We start from the raw sequence: 14,120 nt of genomic DNA on the forward strand, positions 1-14,120 counted from the left end.
AACCTTGTCCATAGTTTATTGGTGAGATAAAATTATTCTTAATATAACAAGACAATATCATTCAAGTAATGCTGTAGAGTGTAGAAAGCATGTGGCTATATTTATATTACAGGAAAGGAAAATCTCTGTATATATTTTTCAGTATGCTGAATTTATTGTTTGATGTGAAATGTTAGACTACTTGTCTCAGGCTACGTGTATCCTGGAAAGCTAGGCTTTTTGAACAGTAGAAAATTTACGCTTATCACAGCAAGAGAAAAAAATCTATTTGATATTATTGAAAATAAAACACATTTAAGAGTTCAGTGAAGAAGGAATTGTATTTCTTGCAATAAGCACTTGTAATATATATTCGTAATCATTAAAGAAGCAATAGACAGGTTGTGAGTTTTTTTTGAAATTTAATTTACATAACAAAAATGTTGTTTTCTAGTTTTTTAGATTCAGTTCTTCTTCCTAGGCTCTGGAGAAGCACACAAACTGAAGGATACTATCAAGAAAAAAAATCCACAGTTAATGTTTATATATAAAATAGCCTTGAAAAAGCACTTTTTAGAAGTGTGTTACATGTTTGAAAATATAGAAAACCAGAATATTCACTGACTATATATGTTTGAAAATACAATACATAGAAATGAAACTTTCTATCAATGACAGAAATAAAATACTGCAAGAGATTTAGAAATTTGTTGTTGCTTAACACATTCTGCTATCTATTTGCAACTAAAGAAGAAATATATTGCTTACAAATACTCAAAAGCATCAAGTTCTTCTTTGTGAACCCCTGCTAATAAAAAGGCATTACTCTAGTATGGATGCCTTTATTATTATTCACTGTCTTGTAGATCAATAAGCTGAATACTTAATTCTCCACGTTGCTTGACAGTTTAGGCTGACATCCTCCAACTGTACTTTCAAGATCAAATTTTTCTGCTGTTTTTTTCTCCCACTCTTTCTGTACCAATATGGATCCAATTTTAGTGTGGGGGTTCCTTACTACAGACACAAGTCTAATTTCTCTCTCAGTTTCTCTGATTTAAAAAAGCGTAGTAGAGATGAAAATAACATCTGCCCACTATACCTTGTAATTGGTCTTCTCAACATTTTAACAAAAAAATGCTCTACACGAGTTTGCAAGTGCTCAAAAATTTGAGATCTGCAGCTGCAAATGAAAATGCCTCCTTTCATGCACACTGGAGATAAGTTTGACTGCTCTGCTATGAATAGTAGAGGAATGTGGGATGGAAAGTGCCAAGTTAAATACAGACTCTTTACAATAGCCATCTGCCGGTTGCCCAAATTAAAAACATATTCAAATGAAATTGAATACAAATACAATTTTAAGACTATGAAAAAATCTGATGAACAAAACCCTGGCACTCACCAGCTGAAGCCAGAGAGTTCTTTAACTCTGAAATGAAAGCCTGAAGCTTGCACTTCTGCACATGTCCATTCATCAGAAAGACTTTTGTTGTGATTGTTTAGACTTGAAGGCATTTGAAAGCAGTTCACTTTAGAAAACTGGAGAGTTGCATTCTTGCATTTTATTTATTATTTGTACTAACAAGAAATTTGTACAAGAAGTGCAGAATAAGACCTGGATTGTAAATTTCCATAATGTACTAATTATTATTCTTATTTTTTTTTTGGAATAGAGCATAAGTCAAGAAACTGCTATTTTTTAACAAACCAAGCTAAATAAAAAACATATGTCCCTACATTTCCATTTAACTCACACTTCCACCTTATATTGCCTGTGTCTAATTTGTATATTGGTTTAAGGTAATGAGAGATCAATCACACTAGAAAATTAGGTCTAGATTTTATACACTTCTAGGTCAAGGAGCTTTCTCAGCCAGGAATCTGATGGAACATGTAACATGGATTAAAAACTGTGAAGTCTAGATACAGGTCTAGATTTAAACTTTGCATGCCAACTTTATAAAAACTCACGTTTATACCCTTGGTTTCCATATCATTTTATGGCACAACTGCTGGGATATAGCTCAGAGTCACCAGTGAGTAACCTGCTTTGCTGACCTCTGCTGACTTTCTCTTTACAGAGAATTTTGTACATCTGACCATTTAAAATTACAAGTTGTTATAAAAATGATTTTACCTCTGTATGTGGTGATGGTATTTATAGCTCTAGAGATGAAAAAGCAGTTAAAAAAAACAAAACAAAAAAACAAAACAAAAAAACACCTGACTTAATTATTCTAAATTAGATGATGATTAAATTACTGGAAACTTGGCAAGGAATTAGATCAGACAGCCAAAATCACATCGTCTGTTCTATATATGTAAATACCACGTTTACACAGAGCCCTTCCTACGTGTACAGGCCTGCCTCACAAAACTGGATAAGGGGTTTGGCATCTCTGCGCCCGATTGTGTACTTGCTGATGACACTGTCTGTCATAAACCAGCAGAAAGTACGTCAGGGATGCACGCGGCCAGGTTTCTTCTTCCCTAGCACCCAGAGGAACCCAGTACAGAGGCCTAAGCCCATGCTCCTTCATGAATGGCCACGTGCCCCAGCCCCACACCAGTGTGGTGGATAAGTGAGACCGTGCTGGAATATGGATGTGCCACTCGCTCCCCCTCTTTTAGCTCCAGGTACTGCACAGGGAAGTGTTTCTGTCATCTGTTTAGTGGCAGCTTATTGAAAGTTTTGGGATGAATGCTTTTTATATGTTAACCAGAACAGCCTCGAAGTATGTGGCAGAGCACTTCTGAATTTTCTGTAAGGAGCTGTTTTCATTTGTATGTGATGTTTGACTTCGTAATTCAATTAGAACCGAATTTGAACATCAAGGAGAGAGCTGTTAATATTGCTCACGAACAGCACAATGAGACATCTGTAAACAGCAAAGAATTTTTGAACAGTTACAGCTTAAGGCAGGTTTAATACACACTGATTTGATTAAATTAAGAACCCTGATATTGGCTGGCCACAAAATCCTGTCCCAGAATAAACAATATATGCTGCTGCAAGCACTGCAGAGCAAGTTATTGAACTTTCTCAGTATCTGTCCGTGAAGGATTACCTTTGTAATTGATCAGGCTGCTCCTCCAAATTGGGTAAAGATGATTTCATGCATGGATCTAAGCACTGTAAAAAATGCTTTCATAGAAGAAAATGTCTCAGTATCAGAACAGGTTGCCAAAAGCAAGGTCACAAACATGTATCTGTGTGACCCCTGTGGGCAGAAAGCCTACAAATGCCTTGAACTTTGAGACATTGCCTTGTCTTTTTATAGTATCTGCTGTATCCAGGGCATTTGAGATGTCTCAACACAATCTGATACTTGCAGTAAAGGGAACTGAGGCTGACACAGCACTCATCACTCACTGCGTAACCACTCAGCTACAGCTATGGATATTGGAAGAGAGGAAAAGAAACCGCTGAGGTAATCATGACAGCAAAATTCCCATTAAGAAGGGCACGTCTTTCATTCCTTATACAGTTCATAGCTGGAAATCAAAATATGCATTTTTATCTGACTAACACTATGAGATTTGGCTTCTAATGGGAGTAGGAATATTTCTGAAAATACTGGGTGTGCTTTCTCATTTGAGAGAGATGCTGGCCTTAGACTTGCTGACTGCCAGAGACAACAGCTGGCCCCGATCATCCAGAGGACAGCATCTCCATGGCCCTACACTGAAGGCAGGGGTTAAGCCTAAGGGATTAGATCCACCTGCGCATTGCATCAGAGATACCTGAGGTGGACCTGCTCATGCTCGAGCCAGAAGTATCATCCCCCTTTGCCACTTCAGGTCCAGAAAGCCTGGAGCGTCCATTGCTGTGTGCAAGATAAAAAATCATCCCTTATTAAAAATACTTTTATGGATGGAGAGACAGGAGAAACGAGGCACTGCAGCTCAGGACCCCCATTCAGTTTGGTGCTAGACTGGGGGCCTCGGCTCTCTGTTCCACTGTGGGTTATAGCCTCACAAGCCCCATCAATCTTTGGAATGTCTTTCTCAGCCCTTAAAAATGCACTTTTTATAAAGAAGTCAAGTATTTCTCACACACTCTTTAACCACATGTTAATAACTCTGATGACCATATTTTCAGGGGGAAGTATTTCCAGTAGCTGCTTGCACAAGCAGGACTGATGCAAGGACAGAATCATTTTCATTTTCCCCCGTGTTCTTCAGCTTGTTTCAGTGCTTTTGGCTGACCCTGATGCCAGTGAGTAGCACTGTTCTGCTGATGAACCATGTCACTCCCCAGCCCTGCAAGCTAATACAGAAGCAGCAGCATGCAGAGCTCTGTGCACAAAGAGGAGACAGAAAATTGTAGCACCATGGTGGGCCTGGGCACATGAGGATGTCCACCAGAGGTGGGCTCCAGCAAGGATGGGGAACAGGAAAAACTCTCCAACTGATTTGGAATATATACTTACATATTTCAATATTTTGAGGTATAATACTCAATCTCTTATTAGAAAGAATTTACTTTTGTATAAGATGGTCATCTTTAAAGGGCTAAGAAAGACATTTCAAAATAACCTTAACTGACAAATTTAGGTTGTTAATAGAAAAGGAATGAGAGAATAAGTCACATATAATCTTCAGCTACATTTCTGTTGTGGTTTAGCCCGGCTGGCAGCCAAACACCACACAGCCGTTCGCTCACCCTCCCCCCTCCCTCTCCGGGATGGGGGAGAGAAACGGGAAAGTGAAGCCTGTGAGTTGAGATAAGGACAGTTTATTAAGACAGGGAAAATAATAACAATAATAATAATAATAATAATAATAATAATAGTAATAATGTGTACAAAGTGATGCACAATGCAATTGCTCACCACCCGTTGACCGATGCCCAGCCTATCCCCGAGCAGCCGGCCCCCCCACCCCGGCTAGCCACCCCTATATATTGTTCAGCATGACGTCAGATGGTATGGAATACCCCTTTGACCAGTTTGGGTCAGCTGTCCTGGGTCTGTCCCCTCCCAGCTCCTGCTGCACCCCCAGCCTGCTCGCTAGCAGGACAGAGCGAGAAGCTGAAAAGTCCTTGGCTTGGTGTAAGCATTGCTCTACAACAATTAAAACATCAGCATGTTATCAGCGCTCTTCTCATCCTAATCCAAAACATAGCACCCTGCCAGCTACTAGGAGGAAAATTAACTCTGTCCTACCTGAAACCAGGACAATTTCTTTCCAATTGCACATCCCGTTAATTTTCCCACCCACTAGTTCTACACTCCCATCAGGTAAGGATGGATACCACCACACAGTCTCCAAAGTTCACAAACTCCTAGCACAGCCGGATGGCGTAAGGGTTAGAGTGTGAGCCCTATCTAAACTAGCCACTCCACAGTCCAAATCCTCCTTTCCTCAAGCTGGTGTACTGATTCACAGTAAACTAATCAACAGGTGAAGCCGCCCCTCTCAGCTCTGCTTGGAATTGCTTTGATCCATCAAGACTTACTGATGCAGGTGCCACTCTGCAGCCTCCAGGGCCATCTGGCACCCAGCTGTCTCATACCACAGTATCGATGCGGCACGGAGCTCAGCTGGCAGTTTGTGCAGATAATTGAGATGTCCAAACGGGGCTCCTGCTGACGGAGGAGCTTGGGAAACACAGTGTGGAAGCAGCCAGCTGGTGCCACATGTTGCCGGGTGGCACAGCGTGACGGTTCAGTGTAAGGGGTTCTCTGCACTTACGTGATGCTGCCTGAGCAGCAAGATGGGATCAGAAGACGTTCACAGGGTCCACTGCCAACAATTCCTTTAATATTTGTTCCAGTCCTCATTTTCTGGGAGATCTTGCTCTCCTCTTAGCCTGGAAGCTAGAGTGCAGTGCTCCAAAAATGCTGCAGCAGTGCAGCGGTGCAAGCAGTAAAAGTAGGTGAAGCATTTTGGTGTGGATGAACTGATTTTGAATTCGGATGCTGGGTTTAAATAAATCCAAGTCTTAAATAAAAGTGATAGCATTACATCAGAACTACACTGAAAAATTAATCAAGTGTAATGATTTGCAGTGCATGGTTTGACAATGCTCTATATTACAAGATTGCCAGAAACCCATGATCTACCTGCAGTGGTGAAAGCCATACGTATTTTAATAGTACTTTAAATATATATTTTGTGTAACTGTCATAATTTTCCAAGTCCTGATGTCATGATCAAAATACACTGTAAAAGATGCACCATAAAGGCAGTCCTTGCCTTGATGCATATGTGAAGCCTGAAGGCTTGATACCAGAAAGAAACTGGTAAGGACTCAATGCGGATTAGGAGGCTTTTGAAGCAAACATAAGCAGTAATACGAATTCTGAGTCTCATTTTATTGTGCCATATATATCAATATTTATCTTGGACATTTCTGCAAGGCAGTCAGCACAAACTTAAAAGGTGTGTTTATTTTTCTTATTTTTCAGTGTAATGTGGAACTGAAATACCAAAATCAACAAAAAAGTTTAGCAAATTAGCAATATTTTGCAGGAAGTTGATTAGATGGCTCCTATATAAACAGAAAGCATTCTGATTTTATACTTTATCCACAAATCCGTGGTGGTTTTGGTGAATCTCTTAAGATCTTAAGGATCTCTCAATAAAATATATTAGCAGTAAATAACTTAGCGCAGGGGGACAAAGTCAGACTTTCAAAAAAGTAGTGGGAAGAAGTGATCAAAAGGGCTGTAACCTGTATGCCCCATTCCAGCATCATTCTGTGCCTGAAATGCTCACTTGGAGGGGTCTCCACCCTCAAAAACAGCAGAGGATCCAAACTCAAAGGTTAAGGCAAGCTTATTTTGCTGTGATTTAATCCTGCCCCTGCAAAATCACTTTTCTGTGATGCAAGGTGGGGGGAAACAGACAGAGAGAAATGAGAAATTAGCCTAAAGAGAGCGTCCTTCTTCTTTTTACTAGTTTCCACACTTTGTTGCCATGGCAGTGATTATGATTTATGTTAATTAAAATAAAAGGAAAATCAGATTACATTGACCTACACTGTGATTTCAAGAGACTTTACAGCTGTGTTCAGACTACTCAGTCGCACACCATCCTTCCTTCAACAGGCCACCTCTGATTCCCGGGCATCTCAATTCACACCATTTCATTACCACTTAATTACCATACAGGAACCCCTTTGTGCTTTTCCAGTAGGGTGAAGGGGCTGGGACTGGGACACAGTGCCATGACTCCAGATTTGCGTCCCTGTAGGCACAAAAAGATCTGCCATGAGCAATGTTCACGTTGGATAGGACAAGGAAAAGAAGCAGATTAGAGTATGTAAATGATATATTTTACTTCGCTAAATTATATATAGGTGGAATAGGTCCAGTAACCAGCAGTATGCAATGCCAACAGTTTCACATGCACCTTTACAGTCTGTTTTTTTTTTTGTTTGTTTGTTATAGAACATTTTTAACTACTGGGGAAGCAGAAGAATTTTGACAATTGTGGCTAAATGAAGATTTTTGTTACTAGCAGAGAAAGTAGAGACTCAAGTCTGGAATTCTAAAGCAAAGATATCTACATGAAGATTGTTAATCCAGCCCATGTTTGCAAACCACAGCCTCTGTAAGAGTTTGTTGGGGAACTGCTGCCTAAATATTTACAATAAAGGCCAAGAAAAACACATTTTGGTGAGCTAAATCCAGTACAGGATCCAAGGAACACAGCGCATGAACTGTTCAATTCCTTACTCTTTCAAGTGAGTTTATTGATCACTGAGGCTATCTTTGTAAATCAAAATGTCACATCTTGCGGTAAAGATTTTACTTAAAAGGAGATATTTTAGGTGGTCACTTTGTTCTTCTCCGTAACTTTCTTACCACGAGGGAATTCTTATGCATTCTAACCCCTAAATTAGATTTTAAAATATTGATTTAATCCAGATCAAGAGAGTCTGATCAAGAAAAATTTGTACTTGATCATGGGGGTCATCAAGTCAAAGAGACTGGAGAGATCTGCATTTCAGAAATAAGTTACTCAGTACAATTCAACTGAGTACAATTCAACTGAGTACAACTCAGTGCTAGAAAACAACTTTTACAAGAAACCATATTTTCAAATTTTGGAGATTAAAGCTAATGAAAAAAAAAAAGGGGGTTATGCTTCAATGGAAGACGTTGTAAGAAGAAATGAAACTTCCACCAACACCTCTCAAATAATCAGGTAGAAGAATTGCTCTTGGCATCCTCGACACAGACACCAGTCATGAAACAATTTATAATTCAAATGTTCAAGAAAGGAGATGCACAAGCTGTACAGCTTAACAAAGGGGGAAAAGGGGAAACAAGCAGGAAAGAGAGAGAAAAACTGTACAGGGAGAATCAAAAACTTATATTCGTGTGTGTGCCATTTCGCTGTACGCTGAACTTGCAGAATCTCACAGCTTATCAAACAACCTGCTGTTGATAGGGCCACTTCTGGTTAGAATAATGTTGAAATCTCTGACTGAGGTTTCTATAAATACAGTTGTATTTATTTATTTATTTATCTTTCATTAACTGTATCTGACCATCATGAAACATCTTCCGAGCACTAAGCATGGCCAGAAGAGCTAAAATTTTTTAACTCTTAGCTGTTAGCTGAATGCATCTAAAGACATCCTTTGCCGCCCTTGCTTGTCAAAAGTCAGACAGAGCTCAGCTTGAAGCAAAAATCCCAGTCACTTCCTTTGACATATGGGAAATAATAAAAAATGAAGTGTCACAAAATGACATGTACAGCATGCAGTTCAAGAACTGTGTATACAGACAGCATAGGGCTTGTGATTTCTAGATGCATGAAGGGAACTGAGGCAAATTTGGTAGATGCTTGTAATTTATCAGTGCTTGCTGTAACCTAGTAAATGGGAAAGGTAGGAGGAGAACAATTTCTCCCAATTGACAGAAACCTGAGATATCTGTCCTGAATAAGTGAAACATGCAGACAAAAACCCAAAGATGGAGGAAGTCTATTTTGTTGATAAGACACACGATTTCAGTAATTTCAAATATTCAGGATCAGAGATGAATAGTTGTCTTAAACTTTTATTAGCTATCTCAAAAATCTACTTTCTGTAAAACTGAAATTTTCATTTTGAAAATGTCAAAGTGAAACCATCTCAGCAACTTAAGATTTAACCTAAGAAGTGTCTTGATTTCAGTCTAATAGTACTTTCTGATACTGATCACTGGTCCTTCTACCATTTACACCAGCTTCCTCCTGTGTATGTGAACACAAAGAGAGATTTTATACACACACACATGAATCTGTGGAGGAAAAAAAAAAAAAAGGATTTTTTACCTAATCTTGTTTTCAAAAGGCATTAGCTGAGACCACCTAGAAACTTCAGCCTGAACTGGTTACAGCATGGAGACAGTCAAGGTTTCCAGATTCATAGGTCTAAAGGTTAGAAGATCAATGATGATCTCCACTGTGATCCCCTCGACAAAAGACTACATGTCATCCCACCTGCTAATTTCCTTGTGAAACCTGTAGTATGTTTGAGAAAGAACATGTACTTAAAGACTTCATTTCATGGAAAACCCATCACAACCCTCCATAAATTGGTCAAGTGTTTTCAATCCATTCTCCGCCCAGCCTGTTTGTGCTTGGGATTGCCATGACAGGTATTAGATTGCAATCTATTAGGACTGATATTACTCCTCAAAGACTTGTGCAGCTTGGGCTAAAGCACATCTGGCTCATATGTTTGCTTTTGCTAATGTATCTCAGTCTTTAAATTCTGGAGGTAAATTCAGACTGTGTGTATGACAAGGACTGGCAGTTGACCTGTGCCTGTTTCTCTGTGACCTTGAAAGACTCTCAGCACCACCTGAATATCTGTCTAGTGCATGCCTCCATTACACAGCATAGAAGGACAGCATCCACAGCGGATTTATCTTAATGGCCATCCTTGCATAGCTGTGAAATGATATCTCTTCAGACAGGGAACAGAGACAGACATGCATTCCCAGTAATATTAAATGCAGGGTTGAGAATTTCTGAGTACCAGCCACCTATTAAGCGGACAGGGGCTGAGGTAACTAACGTATTGCAAAGGTCAAAAAGAACCTCTGTCTTTCTGCTCAGTTATCTCTTATTTTACACAACCTAGTTTCAAAAACGTTATGCAACTTCTGATGAATTTATGTTCCTGGTTGGAAAAAAAAAAAAAAAAAAGATTTTGTTTTCTCCTAAACTCCACTGCATCTTTCCCTAAATTCAATAGCACAATATAAAGTATCTCCATTTCTGATACCTGAAAATAGATATATATTTTCAAGTATGATTTTACAGAACATTTAAAAGCTAATACTATTTGATCTTTTTAAAGCTGAAAATGAAAAAGAAACTATAATTATTTGTCACATTCATTGTATTTACTTCACTGCTTTGCTAGTTTGAAATCTTTAATCTTTCAGAATGATAATTTATTTTTAAAATCATTTCGTGCCCTCTAGTGGCAGATTTGTTAGGCATGGTAACTGCTGCTCTGGCAAGTCCTCATACCGTTCAGAATTAGACATTACAGTTACAGATAATGTTGAAATGGAATAAAGCCGCTTCATTTACCTTTAAAGTGAAATTTCTATCCATCTTTACAGTTTAAAAAAAAATAAATTACATCGGTTTCTAGTTATGATGAGATATTACTGACAACAAAGCTAAACAATCTTGGGTTACAACATAAATAGCAACAATAAAAAGCACATACTCAGTGTTTGACTGAGTTTGCTCTCAGAAATGGTATTGATGAACATTTCCTTGCACAAAGCACCATTCTGGTTGTTTCCTACTAGGACACTGTCCAACATCCTGGATTACAGTTTTTCGAAGTTGATACCTTCATAATGGTGACAGTGAAAAGGCTAAATCCCACCTGAGCTTCATCTTCCCTCCTGGAAAAATCGCTTTCTTTTCCTTACTAAAGCAACAAAGTTATAGCACAGAGGAAAATCCACAAAAGAAAGAAGGAAATATTTGAGGACTTCAAGGAAAATTAAATCTGGGTTGATACACAATTTTATTATCTTTGTTTGCTGGGCCTCTACTAACTCGCTTTCTTAGGAAAGATAGCTCAAAATCCTTACCTTTTCCTTCATGTTCCCAAATTTTTTACTATAAGCTTCTGCACCTGAGCAGAAAAATAAATCACAATGCTTTCAAACAACTCTTTCAGCATAGATTCTCAGGAGTCTTGAGATAGCAAACTCCAAATGAAAACAATGAGGCATCCTGTACTTAGGCATCTGCACCCTTTTTGCTTTAGTTTGGCTTTCTTTTCCACCCCTAAATTACAAATATCTAGGAACACATTAAACATTAATCCTTTTCACTGAGTTACAGGTTCTGAGCTCAACAGAATCAGAATAACATTCACTTTGACTCTGAAAATTTGATTCCCAATGAAGATGGTAGAGATTCGCTACCAAAGAAAGCACTCAGATACATGTTTCATGCAGATAAAATGACAGAAATCAATATGTGCTATTCTGATTTTAAAACCCTTGCCTCTGGTAGTCTGAACAAAAAAGTAAGGCTTAATCAATCCAGCCTTTCCACTTCGCACTATAGATGGTTACTGAGGGCCTAAGAAGTTGGTGTTTTCAAAACTTTCAAAAATCTTTTTTTTTAGGGTGGTTTCTAATTTTGCAGGTCAGTTTTCTTGATTAAAAAAAAAAAAAAAAAAAGTTCATTTTAAAACCCACAACAGTCTTTGCACACAAGGGTCATCAGAGCTGGCTCACTGATGGGAGACAAATGGAAAATGTAATTTCAAGCTAGTTATTGTTCCAAGTTCTCTTTGCAGTTTTGTCCACTAGGGAAATAATATAACATACTTTTTCCCTTCATATGTTTGCCTAATATAGTGCCTGAAAAGCCATAATTTAATTTCATGTTATTTAATTTTTGTTAAGGTCTCAAAGATGGAACATTTTAGAGAGTAACCACTTAACTAGTTTACACTTACGTAAAAAAAAAAAATGTTTTTATTAGTTTTACAGATTTTATGACTCAAAATCCTCATTGTAGCAGTTTTTGCACCTTTTGAAGTTGACACCTTTGCTTGTGTCTGTTTTAGATACAAATAATGAGCTAGAAATTATTAAGAAAACACTAAGGGGGGTAAAGGCAGAAAGTAGGGCAGCTGTCCTCTCCAGCACTAGACCCTGTGAAGTACAGCAGGCCCCCAGCTCAGCTCTGTCGCTCCTTCCTTCCCTTCCTGGGACAGAGGCAGCCTGCCAGGCACTAAAAACACAACTTCTCACCACTTGGGGCAGCAAAATCCAGTTCCTGAGCTGCTTTTGTAGCTGAGAATGACATCTCTTGGTCACTCCTGGGTGTTCAATGAAGAAAAAATTTAAATCATCTGCCTATACAACTCTAGCAGGTCAGCATTATTTACAGTACTGATCAACTCATGAAAAAAAAAAAAAAAAAACTGTTTCAGAGAAAACAGCAGTAATGATTAAAGGAATTGAAAATTAAGATGAATAGGGACCGAAAAGTTTGGGAAACGAGCAGAATAAGATGCAATAAAACACATATAAAACAATAAGTAGTACAGAAAAGGCTGAATGGGAAGTAATTTTCCTGTAGTTTAACCTGTGAGGATTCATGTGAATGCAAAGCCTGCTCAGATTAAACTGTGATCAGTATTAGGAGTAACTTTGAAGGAATATAAAACCTAGATCGCTTATCTTTGTTTCTTGCAGTAGTGAGAATTAGGGATAAAATCTGTGACAGAGGTTAAACTGATCCTTAAGTACCTCCCATTGGGGTTTTAGTCCTCACTCTAAGCTGGCCACACGGGCTGAGGGCAGCGTGCTGGAGCCTGGACTACATACCACAGAAGTTCCTGTGTTCAGGAGAAGAAAATCCTGTCTGCATGGATGGCAGGCACTGACTGCAGTGGCCAAAAGATAACGACCACTAGCCCTAGTGGAAAAAGAGCTGTGGTGGTTCCAAGGGCGCTGACAAATGCTGACGCAGAGCCTGAGGAACACCTCTGGTCCTGCTGGGTGGGTCAATGATAACGAGGCTAGGTCAGCATGCTGATGGGGAAAATCCAGCAGCCTTGACAGGGAGCTGTCTGAAGTCAAGGTCTTCAGCTGCACAGCCCTGAGCAACTGCCAGCTGTCCCTTGGAAGGAGACTGATGATTCTTGCTTTATCACTGATGCGGATACTCAATACTGCTCTGAGTAAATGGCTGCTCCACATTCTGTGCTCAGGTTTGGAGACGAAGGCACAAGCGATATAATGTGAACATATGCCCCTGGGCTGGCCATGCAGGAACTGCTTATGCTGTGAACTCTGAGGCTCTTTGGGCACTATTGGTATTGCCTAATTAAAACAGACTTCCTCCAGAGCTAGGCAGATGTGGAGTACTGGGAGTGACATATTAGTCTGGGGTGAACTGATGCATTCAAAAAACATTAAGCAACACTACATAAAAGTGCTGTGATAATACGTCAAATGGGAAAAATGGATGTCAGAAAAAAAAAGTGAGCAAAAGCAAAACTCAGGTATCAAACAACATTAAGAACAGCGATCATAGACTCGCAGAATCATTTACGTTGCAAAAGATCTCTAAGATCATCTCGTCCAACCTTTAACCTAGCACTGACAAGTCCACCACTAAACCATGCTGCTCAGTTCTACATTTACATCTAATGAAAGCAAGGAGCGGGTCTTGTAGCATTCCAATAAATTGCTCCCAAATTCACAGAAATTATTTGACACAAAGACCTTTGAGAGGTGACATAGACTTTGAACTAAGTCAGAGAAATGAGCTAGAGCTTAGTACCTAGCAGGGTGTTGAAGGGAAAACACGAAGAACTGGAAACCAACCAGGCACACACTGCTTTCCCAGCAGAGTCAAGAACGGTCAGCAAGGCACGGCAAAGGCAGTGGCACACCTGGGAGGAAGACAGCAGGCAGAAAGGGGAGTGCAGTCAGCATTTGCTGCCCTGCCTTTCTTCCACCAGGTAGAAGTCGTGAGGGAAATGCATGTCCTGGGATACAGGACAGCTAAAAGGCCATGGATGGGGTGTGTGTGAGTGGACAACACAGGGCCAGGTGCCACAGGAGTTATGAGGGGAAATGGCCAGGGTAGGAAAAGAAGCGTAGGGATGGGACTGAGGCTGCTCTGCAGAAAGCGAA

This window comes from Cygnus atratus, chromosome Z (genome assembly GCF_013377495.2).
Source record: "Cygnus atratus isolate AKBS03 ecotype Queensland, Australia chromosome Z, CAtr_DNAZoo_HiC_assembly, whole genome shotgun sequence".
Taxonomy (NCBI): domain Eukaryota; kingdom Metazoa; phylum Chordata; class Aves; order Anseriformes; family Anatidae; genus Cygnus; species Cygnus atratus.